Source organism: Engraulis encrasicolus, chromosome 6 (genome assembly GCF_034702125.1).
Source record: "Engraulis encrasicolus isolate BLACKSEA-1 chromosome 6, IST_EnEncr_1.0, whole genome shotgun sequence".
Lineage (NCBI taxonomy): Eukaryota > Metazoa > Chordata > Actinopteri > Clupeiformes > Engraulidae > Engraulis > Engraulis encrasicolus.
Window position 1 is genome coordinate 11,088,238 of NC_085862.1, and position 17,500 is coordinate 11,105,737.

The following is a 17,500-nucleotide window of genomic DNA, read 5'->3' on the forward strand; positions in this document are numbered from 1 at the left end:
TGATCAGTAGGCTTACACGAGATGACCACTGCGTGTCGCCTGCTGCCCCTATAGTCGCTTATTTATCGTGAAAGATCTGGCAACCCCGCACCAGCGATGCTGAGGAGCACTGTGTCACCTGCAGTTCCTTCACGAGAGACCGCATCCACTAACTGCCTGGACAGTCTAATTTGGCATTTGGACAATAAGGTATGGCAATTTAATGATTTGTTGATTGTCTGAATGTGTTGGAAAACCTAATTTTGAAAACTTTATGCAAGTATTAGCAGCCAGGAAGAGCCAAAATACGAGATAGCTACACGAAACAACAACATGACTAAATGAGAGCAAGTTAGTGTTGTGGCAGCTGCAAACCAAGTTAGTAGCACAGCACAATCCTAACGTGCACGTCAGTTTATTTTTTTGTTGATAACAGGATAGTTAATATGAAACCGTTTGGATAGGGACATGGCATGGATAGCATTGGCCCATTGGCCACACATTGGAAAGGGTAGTCGGTTGTTAGGTCAGGATCGGTAGGCAGACGTCAGTACCTAGCTCGAAACCTAGCATGTGAAATAATCATTGACAATAATGCTAAGCTGGACTATGATTGTTGTGATGCCTTCTCTCAGTGAGAAGCTTCTCCTTTGCTTCTTCGATTGTCTTGACTTTTCTTGGAGTTTAAATCAAACTTAAATAAAGTCGGAGTAAGTCATAGTAAAGAGCACCTCTGCCTCTTTAGAGTAAGCAAGTTCACATCAGTCACAGATGTGTTGCCTAAACCCACAGCGCTAGTCCACTTCAGAGTATGACTCCCCCCCAATAGCTAAATTTGCGGTACATATTTGACCTCAAATGTGTCAATATATCGTAATCCTTTTGTTCAAACGTAGCGAAAATAAATCGTCACGCACACAAAATCATGGTACAGATGTGAGTTTGTTCACCAACGAAATTCACGTCATGTAATTTCTTTGCTAAAACCCTGCAGCCACGGCTTTAGAATCAGCCACTGCTCACAGCTGTAATTGCCTTGCAGGCCGACGGCGCCTCAGACTTGAAATTCACGTCATGTAATTTCTTTGTTAAAACCATATGCCACTGCTTTGACATCTGACACTGTCAACATCAATAATATAGGTTTTTTTGTATTCTGACATTGTTGAATGAAGTCAAAGTTGTTACTCTAAGGGGAACCACAACCACGAACACAAAACTCATGAACACAACATGTGTACTCTGCCAATTCGACAATAATCCCTCTGATATTGTAGCCAGTTGCTATGCTTAGAAGTGAGTTGATTGAATGATTAATTGGTTGCATTGATTTGATTACATTTCCTCCAGTGAGTGACATTAAGATGAAGAGAAGAAACGATATTGAGAGCTTCTTTATCAAGAAAAAAAAAAGAGTCAGAGTCAGCTACAGCCAGTACCAGCACCAGTGCAGATGCCCACACAAGCCAGCAGCCTAGGGATAGTGTTGATGAGCAGTCCACTACCCCAATACAAGATGGTAGGTTGTGCATGGAAAGTTTGAATTAGTTACATGTAGCTATTAGCCCTTTCATGCACACCGTTCAACCAGTGGAACACTGTTATTGTCATCAAAAAGGTTCTGTCATAGTGCCACACTACATAACACAGGGTCTTTAGTAATACACTATGGTAACTCTGGTAACGACAAAGGTATAACGCCATGCATTAAAGGGTTTAACAGCTGACAAATGTTGTATTTGTATTATATGTATATGTGCATGGACCTGTCTGTCTGTCTGTCTGTCTGTCTGTCTGTCTGTCATTTTAAACTATCCTTGTATTACCACAGTTGACCAGCCACATTTGGAGGAGGAGGAGACGGACTGTGAATCTGTGTTGTCTGGATCTCCACCTACTGAGCATGGTATGTCAGGTTCAGATGTCATTCATGAAGTTGGTGTCTACTCTCTCATACTTCAGTTATTTAAAAATGGCCAATTATGCATATTTATATGTGAATGCATAGCATTTAACCAGATTACACTGCACTTTCAATTAAAAGCCTGGCACATTAAAATAACTTAATGAGGATATGTGTGTGCATTTATCTTTAATTTCTGTGAATACGTACATAGAAAACAAAGACCTAAACATAGAACATTTCAATACTATATATATATATATATATATATATATATATATATTTTATACTACTACAAAATATTGTATTTGAAGTTCACTGGTGCTTTTCTTTAAAATGCAGGAAATAGCATAGAATAAATGCAACATTTTCTGTGTGGGAGGACCCCCGTATGTGTATATAATTCCATGATTCCATGGCCACCTCAGACTATATTTGTGTGTCATCTTGGCCACCCTAGTAAAAATGTCCTGGATACGCCCCTGGTCGCACCGTCAGATTCTTCCAATAATAACAAAAAAATACTACCATGCATTTCATAATATGCATTATTATTTGCATTGTATGCTGGTATACAATGTGTCTTATGAAGTATAGTGGAGAGGAAAAGGCCTATTAACCATATTTCACTCTGTCTTCGTCATCATAGTCATTTTTAGTGCATTGCATCACAGCTCCGCGACCCTCCTAGGAACCCTCCGCAACCCACTTTTGGGTCCCGACCCACCAGTTGAGAATCACTGGGTTAGAATAGTGCCATGACTGTGGTGGCATGACTAACAGCTCCATGGCAAGACTTTACCTGCTGATGTAACGTTTTGTGCTATAACATCCAACCTTAAAGGGACACTGTGTGAGATTTTTAGTTGTTTATTTCGAGAATTCATGCTACCCATTCACTAATGTTACCTTTTTCATGAATATTTTCCACCACCATGAAATTCTAAGTATTCATTATGACTGGAAAAATTGCACTTTTCATACATGAAAAGGGGGATCTTCTCCATGGTCCGCCATTTTGAATTTCCTAAAATAGCCATTTTAAGCTGCAAAAATGACTATAATTGGACCATACTAGTTAATATTTGTTTATTATTTAGTAAACTTTCATGTAAAGATCAAATTTGGCAATAGGCAGCCCAGTTTCAATGAACAGCATAGTTGCAGTACCTTTTTTGACCATTTCCTGCACAGTGTCCCTTTAACCCTCTAGCTACCAGGATTTTTTTTGAATAGGTCGGAATTCTACCAGGAATTCTAAGGGGAAATTATCATTTTGGTCATAATTTAAATAATGTCAAATAACTTGAAAAGAAATGAAAAGTGTCAATTACAAGTTACTTTCATATTAAAGTAGAGAAAACACACTTTCAAATGGTATATCATTTATGGATAATTAATTGTTCAGTATTCTCATAGAGTGCCTTTGATGTGGATTAAATGATAAAAATGTGATAAAATCCGATATTATCTAGGCCTATCTATCGATATATCTATATATTTAGGCCTATCTATCTATCTATCGATCTCTCTATCCATCTATCTATCTATCTATCCTTGGTCTATCCATCCATCCATCCAGGGTCAAAGTTGAACAATGATCATGTGACGACAACAAATGTCGCTCACCCAAAAGTCCTGTTTTCAAGCGGTTTCAAGCGGTATAACGGTAATGGACTACACTAGCTAATAATGTTTGAACTAAACCATGCCAAAGACGTGTAAGGATAACAGTAGAAGTGTCCGCGATAGCAGACAGGACATGAATGAAGCTGTAAGGAAGTTTCCCCTCCCAATTTGGCACAGGTAAGACGCGCCAGGCATCACAGACTACAACATGATCTAAAAATAGCCTAAATAGTGATAAACATGTGCTGTTGACCATGAAAATAGATTGAAGAGGGTTGGAAGTTTTCATATTTAGTGTATATTGGTTGTAGAAACAGAATGGTTGTGTTTGTAGCCATCCAATCTCGGACGGCCGTCATTTGAATTGACCGCAGATTGCCAAATCGCATAAAGCGGCGCATCTCGTAATAAAATCTAAAATACTGAAAAATAATATAATATAAATATATAGTTTTTATACTGAAAGTATATCGAGGAGGGTCTGTAATATTGAGCTAAAGTGTTTGAAAGCTGGAAAAACTGCATGATGACGGCCGTTCAGCCGTATTTTCATATGAAAATATTCCGGCCGGCCGCGGCCGTTCTGGTACAGATCCAGCCGGACGTTCACGGCCGTTATGGTAGCTAGAGGGTTAAAGGTGCACTATGTAATATTTTTAGCAGCATATTTCCAGAATTCATACTTCCCATTCACAAATGTTACATTTTTCACGAGTACTTATCATCAAATTCTAAATATTCATTGTCACTGGGAAAATTACACTTTTCATACATGAAAAGGGGGATCTTCTCCATTTTCTGCCATTTTGAATTTCCAGAAATAGACATTTTTAGTTGCAAAACTTGAACTTGAACTGAACTTTGGTCTTACTAGTAAACATTAGTTCATTATTTAGTAAAGTAAATATTCATGAAAACATCACATTTGTCAGTAGACGGCACAGTTTCAATGAGCAGCATATTTGCAATAATTACTCTGACCACCATCCTACACAAGGCACCTTTAAAACAAAGAAGATATTCTCAGTCTCTCTCGCTCTATTCAACTCAATTCAATAAACTTAATTGGCATATGTACATATATAAATACATATACACATGAATAAATGTATGTTTATAAGTACAACAGGACAGACAAATGATAATGAGATAAAAATGTGTGTGCATATGTGCCTGCATGCATGCATGCGTGCGCGCATACATGCATGTGTGTGTGTGCATGCACATGTTTGTGTCTGTCAGAAAGATAGTGAATATGAACATGGATGATTGTATTTACATAGAAAACATTGCATTAGTGCCTTGAGTCTCTCAGGTCATCGCATGCTATGTCCGAGGGCCCTTCTCCAGGTAGAATTCATCATTTTTCCCATTCAGGGAGACATTTAAAATGTGGGGTGCTAAGGTGCAAAAGAAAGTAGATCTTATCTGCTTGACTGTGACCACATACAGTAGTATTCTTTGGTTTTTGGGCAGCCATGTCTTTCTTTGTCTCCTCATCTCTATTGCGATATTGTGCTCACCTGAAGCTGTAGTTGGCCGGATTTGCCTTTGCTTCATATCTCTGAAAGCGGTGAGAAACTCAACATATTCTTATTTTCTGTTTAGTGTCAGATAGGCATTCAATTTACTTTGGCTGGTAGTTTGGCTGGTCCAGTGTTCAACATGGACTTCTTTTGTTTGATACATAATTTTGTGGACATTAATTGAGGTTTGGGAAGCAGTCTTGGACTGAGCTTTGCTCATATTAATGTCTGTTACTACGGTAGGTTAGTTAGCTTGAGTACCTATTAGCTTACAGGACTCTTTTTGGGGTTCGTCTCTTTGAGTCTTCAATGCCTCAAACAGTTTGAGGCACAGTTTTTGCAATGCTGGAGAGCTGTATTTAAATATTTAAGGTCTCATGTTGTCATTCCCACATGTCTTGTTTTGGTTTAAATCATTTTAGTTTTTGCCTTAATCTAATTCTTCTTCTGATAAAACATAATCAGACGGTTTCGGTTGCTTTTTATAATCTCTGGATGGGTGGAGAGGATCGGCACCACAAGATATGGACTGAACACAAAGGAAACACATCTGACGCACACTGTGTGTGTGTGTGTGTGTGTGTGTGTGTGTGTGTGTGTGTGTGTGTGTGTGTGTGTGTGTGTGTGTGTGTGTCTGTGTGTGTGTCTGTGTGTCTGTGTGTCTGTGTGTTTCTGAAAAGACAATGTGTGGTTTATTGTCCAAGGCTCATTCAACCCCCTGCCCTCTGTTTGTTCACAACATTCCAAGATGTTAGCCACCTATAGGTCAGCTGATGCCTGAACTTCACGCTTATAATGTAGACATCAGCAAAAGTTATATATAGCTGCTTGCAGAAAAATATATTGATGCACGCAGTCCTTTGGATTAGTCAATTGGGATAATTGATCCAATTACCGAAAAGGCAATGGGTGACTTCAACAAACAGCCGGGGGAAAACAAAGCAAACACCTCTCTCTCAAACAGACACAAGCACATGCACGCACACTCGCACTCGCACACGCACACACACACACACACACACACACACACACACACACACACACACACACACACACACACACACACACGCACACATAAACAACACAGACAACACCATCAACCTGCTGGCAATGCAAACAATCAGCCTCCCTCTCTGCTGAGTGCTGGATAATTAAGCTGCACTGTGATTGTTGTGGATTAAGTGAATAATTAGAAAGACATTAGATAGATCATCCATCAGTAATGAGCCATCAAATATGAATTAACTCCTATGCTCTTTTAGAACGCTGACCTTTAAGCTACATACAACAAAGAGAAACAAAGAACATTTATTCCCTTATGATGGAAGAGCTAAATAGACTATTTATGTATTGTTGTGTGGCATTTGCCTTAACGTCCCTGAGCGGCGATTGGTACGTATGTGCGTAAACAAATGTTCAATTATTGAATGTCCAGTCTGTCCGGGTGATGTGTGTTGAGTGTGTGTTGATGTTTTTGTGAGTCGCTGTGTGTGTGTGTGTGTATGTTGTCGTGTATGGAAATTAGTGCTGTTCTGTGTGTGTGTGCGCATTTGTGTGTGTGTGTGTGTGTGTTTTTGTGTGTGCGTGCGTGTGTGTGTGCGTGTGTGTGCCTTTGTGGTGTGTGTGTGTGTGTGTGTGTGTGTGTGCGTGTGTTTGTGTGCGTGTGTGTGTGTGTGTGCGTGTGTGTATGTGTGTGCGTGTGCGCATGTGTGTGTGTTGGGGCAGGGTAATATGGATGTGTGTGTCTGTCTTGGGCTCCACTACAGCCTGGCTCGGCTGCATCCCAGTGGGACTCCCACAGACAGAGCAGAGCAGAGTGAGTGGCGGCCCGCGCTCATCCTCCATTGTCTTCCCACTGCCTGACTGCTGCATTATGCATACACACCTCAGACCGGACCAGAACATGTGTGTGTATTTGTGTAAGCATGTGTGTGTGTGTGTGTGTGTGTGTGTGTGTGTGTGTGTGTGTGTGTGTGTGTGTGTGTGTGTGTGTGTGTGTGTGTGTGTGTGTGTGTGTCCATGTGTGTGAGTGTATGTGTGTGAGAGAGAGAGACAATGTTGTGTTGACATGCTTTCTTTTTCACATTCTGCTGTTTCCGTGAAAATACAAACACAGCGAGAGAGAGCAGGAAAGAGAGAGAGAGGGAGAGAGACAGAGAGAGAGAGAGAGAGAGAGAGAGAGAGAGAGAGAGAGAGAGAGAAACCAATGGGTGAGAAGCGTACAGATGGAAATGAGGGGAGGAAAAAAGGGGGGGCTGGGGAGAGATGTGAAAAAAAGGGAGAATAAGTAGATAGGAAAACGAGGAAGGGGGTGTTATAATGGAAATAAACCAGCAGATTACTAGCTAATGAGATAAACTAGGAAGACAGAGGGATAATTAAGCATGAAGATAAAGCTGGGGGTGTTATTGTTCCTGTGTGTGTGTGTGTGTGTGTGTGTGTGTGTGTGTGTGTGTGTGTGTGTGTGTGTGTGTGTGTGTGTGTGTGTGTGTGTGTGTGTGTGTGTGTGTATGTGTGTGTGTGTATGTGTATGTGTGTGTGTGTCAAAGTGTTTAGTATGCAAAAACATGCTTATGTGTGTGTGCGTGCGCATGCGTGTGTGTGTGTGTGTGTATGTGTGTGTGTGTCTGTGCACGCATGCGTGAGTGTGTGTGTGTGTGTGTGTGTGTGTGTGTGTGTGTGTGTGTGTGTGTGTGTGTGTGTGTGTGTGTGTGTGTGTGTGTGTGTGTGTGTGTGTGTGTGTGTGTGTAAGTGTGCGTGAGTGTGTGCATGCGTGGCCAGGACACTTTGGTGACACCTGACACTGACAGTGTTGTTTGGTGAGGGGTCATCATGCCACACTTGCCCGTCTGATGTCCTCGTCTCCAGAAGACATTCAGGCCTGAGGCAATGCAGAGTGCTTGAATGTTTCCCAGCCAAGAAGACATTGCAGCACATAAGCAAACGCTACACAGCCCGGGTCTACCGGCCTGCACACACCAGAGCCAGGAGTGCCCGAGGCTGATCACACTCACACTGTTACCTCACTCCAGGAGGGCCAAATGTGCCAAACAGGCCTGTTTAGTGTTGTTTACTTATACCAGTGGTTCTCAAACTTTTCCCATCATTCCCCCCTTCGGTGGGTCTGGATGCTTCCGACCCTCCCCCCTCTCGAACAACAGCAGTATTCGCACAGACTGATTTTACAATCATTGCGCCATGCAGAATCAAAGGAGGTGACTGGTGAGATAAAACAAAGAGATGTGTGTTCATTTCCTATATGAGAATTAATAATATAATGTTTATAATTATGTATATGATGCTAGTTAAAACATATTGGCTTATTGGCGAGACAGGAAATAATTTCCTCGGTTGGAAAAAAAAAAAAAAAATCAGATGTCACACGCCCCCCCTGTGATGCCTCTGCGCACCCCCAGGGGGGCTTACGCCCCACTTTGAGAAAGACTGACTTATACCATCTTCGGAGCACACCACAGTGCCTCTCCTGCTCCTCTTGTGTTTTGTACTGGCCATTTTTCAAACTTCTGCATTTTATTGCATGTGATTATTGTTGTAGGCTATATAAGTCGGCTAGTGCACTGTACGTGTATATTCTCAGTGGTTTAATTAATGGAAATATAAATTATGTAAATTAATAAAGTATGGTAGGGCTGCAAAGGGCATGGTGCACAGACACACAGATGGTCATTATGAAATGCAATTCGAAATATCATATATAAACTAATATAATACTAAAAAATCTGCCATCCACATGGGCAAATAAAATGAATCCAAAATATTATGCAATACGTGTCATATTCGCATAAGCTGTTACTGCCTTTTATGGCTGTAAGCATACGTTTAGTTTAAAATGTAAGCCATATTAATAACATTATTTTTTGCATTTTTCATCAGCAGTGGAGAGGGAGGTAGCACTGATATTCCCCAAGGTGAGTTATCAGGAGAGGGGAATTAATTACATCACAGCAATTAAACTGAAGAGAACAACTACAGGGCATATGTCCCAGACTATGCCAAGTATATGCTTAGTGTGTGTGTGTGTGTGTGTGTGTGTGTGTGTGTGTGTGTGTGTGTGTGTGTGTGTGTGTGTGTGTGTGTGTGTGTGTGTGTGTGTGTGTGTGTGTGTGTGTGTGTGTGTGTGTGTGTGTGTGTGTGTGTGTGTCCTAATTGCATGTGTGCAGTGGTGTGCAGTATGAATGTCATAAATACAAGACATATTTTGATGCTTAGACCTCACAAACCTTCAATATTGTGCATGCTATGCATTGTTAGATCAACTCTGTTATTACTTTTAGCACCTGATATGTTGTTTTGTACTACCGGTAAATTATTTTAAACCCACACTTTATTTAAGTACCTTTGTTCTTTTTTAAAGCTGGCTTCAGCTTTCTTGTCATGCTAATCACCAACCATTGGTCATGATAATGAAAAATGTAAAAACAATGCAAATACTATGAACCTCCAATAACATTAGTGGTTCTTCCAGCCTTATTAGATGAGTGAATGACTTATCCAGTTGATCCTCCTGGATGCAAAAAATGTTTCCATTTTTCCTTAATATTTAGTTGCAAAATCCAAAATGGCCCTTCATTTTTAGTGTGTGTGTGCGTGCGTGTGCAACTGCCATACGCAGAGAGAGAGAGAGAGAGAGAGAGAGAGAGAGAGAGAGAGAGAGAGAGAGAGAGAGAGAGGCATGGAACACACACGCACACGCAAACACACCTCATCAAAGCATTCACAAAGATCAGTGGTGATTTCTGTGTCTGTGATGTCTGATTAAAAAACAACAACAACAACATAATAACATCTCAGAAGAAAAGGTTAAACTCTGTACCTTTGAAAATAGCAGTGCTTTACATGTGGACATGTTTTTCTTAGCTGACCATGAAGAGCAAGCATGTCTCGTACAACAAAGCTTGCTTCCACTTAGCAGGATGTCACCTGTCAACTTGTCATGGTAATACACCAAATGATCAAAGTCAAAACCATCTTGACATGCTTTCCTATGCTATGTGCTTTCCTACCCCTCTGTGTGTGTGTGTGTGTGTGTGTGTGTGTGTGTGTGTGTGTGTGTGTGTGTGTGTGTGTGTGTGTGTGTGTGTGTGTGTGTGTGTGTGTGTGTGTGTGTGTGTGTGTGTGTGTGTGTGTGTGTGTGTGTGTGTGTGTGTGTGTGTGTGTGTATTTTTGATGGTGCTGGAGGCCACTTTCTTTTCAAAGACCAAGACAGAGAGAGAGAGAGAGAGAGAGAGAGAGAGAGAGAGAGAGAGAGAGAGAGAGAGAGAGAGAGAGAGAGAGAGAGAGAGAGGGAGGTTGGAGCATAAAAGACACGGAATCATCAAATATTTACTGACAGGGAGAAGGCTCCTTCTGAAGACGGCTCATGTATCATGCATATCTTTTCCCATCGTTCATAAAAGCACATCTTGGGCATGTGGACAAAAGCCGTACATCAACCAGCATCACAGAGTGCATAGTCTACCAACCACAACAAACTTTTTGCCCTGACTGCGAAAAGGTGACAGGCTGAAACATGGCTGGCCTGAGATGGTCTCATTTGCACAAGATTACAATTGTCACTTTTATTCCCCTTTCGTTTCCCTCTCTTCGATTGCCTTCATCCTTCTTTGCTTGCCGTGTTGGGATGCATGGCGAATGTCCCTTTGCTTTGCAAATTGGCTTGCATGTGTCCCTGGCATAACAGGAGCACCTTTATAGTAAAAAAGCCGCACTCCCGGATCAATTTCTTGCAGTTTTAATACTGGGTTAGCATGGCAGACCGACAGACGTTTCGGCCTAAGCCTTCTGCAGCGTCTTAACAGGAGCACCACCATGCCTCTTCATTCTTAAAGTCACACTGTGTGAGAGTTTTAGTTGTTTATTTCCAGAATTCATGCTGCCCATTCACTAATGTTACCTTTTTCATGAATACTTACCACCACCATCAAAGTATTACAGTTTTTCTCAATTGGTTTTGTACATTTCTCGAATCTTACTCGCATTTTGCAAAACATCACGTTCATTTCCAAAAAAGATTTAACAAGTGGCAAAACACCATGGATGACCTGCAAAACCCAATCTCTTGCTCAAAACCCTTGGCCAATCTCTCAAAACCAGGTTTTTGTTTCTGTGAAAGTGTCAGAGCCATCAAAATGTTATGTCACTGTGTAAATGTTTTGGGGAGTGAGATCTTTCATGGATTATCATAACAAAGCATTTTGCAGAACACGACAAAATCAATTGATAATGTACAAAAACACTGAGAATTGTACACAACCATTTGCATGGTGATGAAAGCATTTGCTAAATGCTGAAAACTACGAGAAACGTATTTTACCATGTGCACAGGTAACAGCAGGAAGTCACAATTGAACAAGAAGTTTTGAGAATGATTATTCTGTTGTGAGAAATGTACAAAACCAATTGAGAAAAACTGTAAGTATGACTGGAAAAATTGCACTTTTCATACATGAAAAGGGGGATCTTCTCCATGGTCCGCCATTTTGAATTTCCAAAAATAGCCATTTTTAGCTGCGAAAATGACTGTACTTGGACAATACTAGAAAATATTTGTTTACAGTATTTCTCAATTGGTTTTGTACATTTCTCGAATCTCTCTCGCAATTTTCAAAACACAGTATTCATTCTCAAAACAGCTTTAACAAATGGCAAAACACCATGGATGACCTGCAAAACCAAGTCTCTTCCTCAAAATCCTTAGTTTGTCTTTCAAAACCAAGTTTTTGTGTCAATGAACGCATCAGTGCCAGCAGAATGGTTAGTCATTGTGTCATAGTGTATGGACAAGCTAGTCAAATCGATTTGTCATGTTGTCAATTGACTAGTACACTCTTGAGGATGTTTTCTGAAGCGAAATGTTGTTTAGAATGGATGGAAAATGTTGTAAATTCGACTTTATTGCATTAATCAGGTAAGATTGTACTAGATATACATTTAGAGTATGACATATTTATTGAAAGGTTTTCTCATTGCAAAATCAAAAAATAGTCAACTCTGATTGAGCTGTCAAAGTGTGCCCTCTACCACCCCTTTTTACTTGTTTTGCAGGCCCATGTGGAAAAAAAATATAGAACTGTAAAGCAAAATAAATTTGAAACAATACACTGATACTACATAAAGTGCACTTACTGTCTTGTGGAATTATAGGGAAATATTGTAATTTTGCGTGGAGCGTAATTATAAAGGCCACATGAGGCAAAGAGTAATATAATGCAGTACAGTGCCTACTGTTGTATTGTATGCCTGTTTTCTCGATCCCTTATACTGCCTTTGATTAGAGAGAGTCAATATTTACCTGCGAGCAATTTACCAATACAGATCAGATTTATAGACAAAAATCCAATGGAAATTATACAGTGCTTATCACATTATGAAAGTTTGGTAAATCATTTTGCATGTCAAGACTTAAACTATGACCTAGGGCCTAAATGTTTTGGGGGGTGCGATAGTTTCATGCATTCAGTGACAAAGCTTTTTGAGTGATATGACAAAAGCAATTGATAATGTACGAAAAAGCTGAGAATTGTACACAACCATTGCATGGTGGACGAAAGCATTTGCTAAATGCTGAAAACTATGAGAAACGTATTTTACCATGTGCACAGGTAACGGCAGGAAGTCACAATTGAACAAGAAGTTTTGAGAATGATTATTCTGTTGTGAGAAATGTACAAAACCAATTGAGAAAAACTGTAATACTTAGTAAACTTTCATGTAAAGATCCAATTTGGCAATAGGTAGCCCAATTTTAATAAGCAGCATAGTTGCAGTACCTTTTTTGACCATTTCCTGCACAGTGTCCCTTTAAAGCAGGAGAAATGTCACATCCATGCACTATAAAAGAGCATGCAACATGCCGAGCAATGGCCTCTGAACAACAGAGTACATCTACATGTTGAACAAAATCACAAACCTGCACAGACCTTTTTCTTTGCTGATGCACTGTAAACCAGCTGTCAAATTCAGATATTTGGCTTCACTAAAGTAATGTTCTAGAAAGATGCATGAAATCTGCTGAGAAAAGCTGAGATTTCGCTGTTAAGTTTGGAGAAAGCAGTAAAACAGAAATACCGACATGTGCACGCACATGCATGCTAGCTCGCACACACATAGATGCATGCATGCCGCGCACAAGCACATAATTTAACCACAAAAGGCTTTCTCAATTGTTCTTATAGTGGTCTTCACTGGTATGTCTGTCTGTCTGCCTGTCTGTCTGTCTGTCTGTCTGTCTGTCTCTCTTCTCTTCTATTCTCGCTCTCTTGCTTGTGCTATGCTTTCTATCTATCTACTTCCTACACTTGCTCTAAATCTAAGCAAAATTGTACACAAAAAAATGTACAAACTAACCCAATATGTAAATTAGACGGCTTCCTTTTTTGGGGGGGACTCCTTAGTGAAATCTGGCCTAGATAGAAAGACGCAGAAGAGCCACTTCTACCATGAAGACTCGAGAGGCAAACGAACGTTATAACATTTATTGAACATTAGACATGATACAGGAATGCATAAAAGTTTGGCGAACAATAACACTTGATAAAATGCATGAATCAGTTTGGCGAAGGTTCCCGTCTTCGCGTTGAACTCCGGGATAGGACAGCATATCCTCCAGCGGAGATGGAGGCGGGCGTAGCCTGCCCCCTAACAGACGGGAACCTCTGGTGACGGTGGACGGAGGGGTGGTGGTGGCTTCAAAATCGGCTTAACTGAAAAGCAGAGAACAGAATGAGTGACAGCTATTTAAACAAACGTGAATGTGATCCATTGGCTGAGAGGTAACGATGCATGAGTGACGCGTAACGGGGGAACCCCCAATCTCGCGTTGTGATTGGTTGGCGATCCTGGGCAATGATGACGCATGTATGATCTGTCAAAAGGAAGATTTGTTGGTTGGCCTAGTAGGCTAAGTTTGACAGCCGAGAAATTCGAGTCTCCCTGGTAGAATTTACGCAAGCTCCCATTTCTACCATGAAGACTCGAGAGGCAAACGAACGTTATAACATTTATTGAACATTAGACATGATACAGGAATGCATAAAAGTTTGGCGAACAATAACACTTGATAAAATGCATGAATCAGTTTGGCGAAGGTTCCCGTCTTCGCGTTGAACTCCGGGATAGGACAGCATATCCTCCAGCGGAGATGGAGGCGGGCGTAGCCTGCCCCAAAATAGAGATTAGAAGTGAACTCACCTACCGCTTACAAGGAGACACCATCTGAAAGACATGAAAAGTTAGTTAGATGATTGATTGATGATAGACGGAAGATGAAGGATGATAGGTGATGATGATGAGATGATGATGATAATGATAATGATGATAATGATGACAATGACAATGATGACAATGGCAATGATGACGATGATGACGATAATGATGATAATGATGACAATGATGACAATGATAAAGATGATAATGATAATGATGACAATGACGATAATGATGACAATGATGATAATGATGACGATGATAACAATGATGATGATGATAAAGATGATAATGATAATGATGACAATGACGACAATGATTACAATGATAATAATAATAATGATGATGATGAGTGATAAGTGATAGGTGTTGGAAGACAAATGATGATAGATTAAATGAGATTATAAATGATAGGGATGTTCTAAGGCTTAAGCTTATGGGCGGTGGTCTAGCGGAGGCATGAAGCCTGTGATGATGATGGTGATGATAATGTCGGTACCTTAGGCTATGCGAGAAGACATGGCGCGGATGCGCTGAGAGCAGAGACACAGCAGAGCGTTATGATTTGATTGATAGATGCACCTTGGTCAGGAGAGCGCTGAAAACTTAGATTATGACAGTAGGTAGAGAGCCGGAATCGTGACCTAGGAGAGAGAGTAGAACATGGTGATGAATGAGTAAATGAATGGATGGATGAATGAATGTAGGCTATAATATGTGGTATGATAGTTGACATCATAGATAAACAACCATGGTAACTAGACTGGTTCAATGTTACAAAATATAGAGATAACAGGCTTACGGACCACTATAAAATCGATCTGATAGATGAGAGAAGGATAGAATACAGACATGACCGGGTGACCGGAGCGATAGCCCCCCAAGAGATGGAGTGAATGCCGCCGGTGCAGCAAAATACCACCGTCACCAGAAATGAGAATAGAAAACATAAAGTTACAGACCAGATATAGCATGCTTCAAAGACGTGATGAGGAGTGAGGCAAATGCAGGAAGCGTATGCGCCAGACGACCAACGGCCCAGCGCCTTGATCGCAGTAGGGGACAGACCCCGCTTAGCGGCCGTGGTGGCCACGCCGATTCTGAACGAGCGTGCTGTATACCTCTTGGGCGAGGAACGAGAAGAACGAAACAGAGTTAACAGAACAGAAACAGTACACTGAGCCAGATGACAAAGCGAGGAATGAGCCGAATGCAAGATGCACTGCGTCGGACCAGCGGCTGAAAGCCTGCACTATGCGGGCGTCTGCCCAGAGTGGTGAGAGAGACAGCTTTAGACAAAGCATGAGTGGCTAACATTAAAAGACGAGCACCTCGGCCAGGATAGCAGAAAGGTCAGAGGAGAATCGGCAGACAACTGGTAATCATGACCTAAGAGAGGGAGAGAGCAGAGCTTGTAGCTGAAACGAACAATGAATGAAACACCAAGAAAACATCTCGACCAAGAATAATAACACCATGTCAGTTATGATAAACACCTACGCGGTGTGGCGCGGTGAATGCTTGTGCAAAGCAGGCATGGACACAGGCAGTGGGGCGGATGCCCTGGTTGGTTGAGAGAAACAACTTGCGGTAACTGCATGATTAGACTAGCAATAAAAAAGGGTGGCACCTTAGTCAGGAGAATGCAGAAAGTGCGAGCTTACGACAGAGGAGAGTTGGAGAGCCGGTTAATCGAGACCTGAGAGGGACAGAGCAGAAAGCTGAAACATCACTGAATAACGGCACCAGAACAAAAACGGCATATCAAAATAGACATAAACTCCTACTCGCTACCAGTGGGTAGCTGCGATAAGTTTGTCATGCAGGATGGATGAGGATACCGATACAACCAGGTGACTGGCGTTAAAGTTGGGGCGACAGCCCAGTGCGATGCTGAGGCGATGGCCCATTGTGATGCCGAGTTGTGATGTTGAGCAGTGATGTTGATGTGATGTTGAGCCGAGTTGTGATGTTGAGCCCTGAGGCGCCGGCCCAGGGTGATGTTGAGTCGCCGACCCAGGGTGATGTTGAGTCGCCGGCCCAGGGTGATGTAGAGTCGCCGGCCCAGGGTGATGTAGAGTCGCCGGCCCAGGGTGATGTAGAGTCGCCGGCCCAGGGTGATGTAGAGTCGCCGGCCCAGGATGATGTAGAGTCGCCGGCCCAGGATGATGTAGAGTCGCCGGCCCAGGATGATGTAGAGTCGCCGGCCCAGGATGACGTTGGGGCCGATGCCCAGTCCAGTGTCGGGGCCGATGCCCAGTCCGTCGTCGGGGCCAGAGCCCAGTCCGTCGTCGGGGCCAGAGCCCAGTCCATCGTTGGGGCCAGAGCCCAGTCCATCGTTGGGGCCAGAGCCCAGTCCATCGTTGGGGCCAGAGCCCAGTCCATCTTTGGGGCCAGAGCCCAGTCCATCTTTGGGGCCAGAGCCCAGTCCATCGTTGGGGCCAGAGCCCAGTCCGACGTTGGGGCCGATGCCCAGTCCGACGTTGGGGCCGATGCCCAGTGCATGACGTAGCGTATGCCCTACGTGGAGCGGCAGGCGCACGTGTATGTGAAAGTGTACGGGAAAGCAGCAGAGACCACCATCACCAGATATGAGAAAACAAACACAATACGACACATCACAGTCCGAGCGCCCTGACGATTCCAATGAAGCCTAAGGGCACGAGTGGTGTACAGAGTGAGAGGGTTAGCCCATAGATGGCTACCAATGGGATCAGAACCCTGACAGGACTCCATGGGCAAAGTTTCATGTATAATTTAAGTATGATTATTAACTGTCATCATCGATGTACTTCCCACGGATATCACTCATTTATTTACTTAAATTTGGACGGTGTATATGTAGCCCATTGTGATCAGAATAACTCGAAATAGACAAGGCATTGCAACCGGGCGACAGGCGCAGGCCGAAAGCCCCGTGTGATCTTTAAAGGTACACTGTGCAGGAAATGGTCAAAAAAAAGGTACTGCAACTATGCCGCTCATTGAAACTGAGCTGTCTATTGCCAAATTTGGTCTTTACATGAACATTTACCATGTAATTAACAATATTTTCTAGTATGGTCCAAGTAAAGTTATTGTTTGGTGCTAAAAATTGCTATTTGGTAAATTCAAAATGGTGGACCATGGAGAAGATCCCCCCTTACATGTAAGAAAAGTGCAATTTTTCAGTCATAAGGAATACTTGGAATTTGATGGTGGGGTAAGTATTCATGAAAAAAGGTAATTAGTGAACTGG

At 42.1% G+C, this 17,500-nt stretch overlaps 1 protein-coding gene and 1 long non-coding RNA gene across 2 annotated transcripts in view; both read right to left on the bottom strand.

The window, feature by feature from the left end:
• pik3r3b (phosphoinositide-3-kinase, regulatory subunit 3b (gamma)) overlaps positions 1-17,500 on the bottom strand; it is a 239,177-nt gene that overhangs the window by 190,171 nt on the left and 31,506 nt on the right. The gene's annotated exons all lie outside the window — the stretch shown is intronic.
• LOC134450677 (uncharacterized) lies at positions 13,535-15,613 on the bottom strand. Its single transcript, XR_010035143.1, has 3 exons — positions 14,762-15,613; positions 14,248-14,271; positions 13,535-13,760 (listed from the first exon to the last, which is right to left on the bottom strand). It is a non-coding gene; the product is annotated as an uncharacterized LOC134450677 (long non-coding RNA).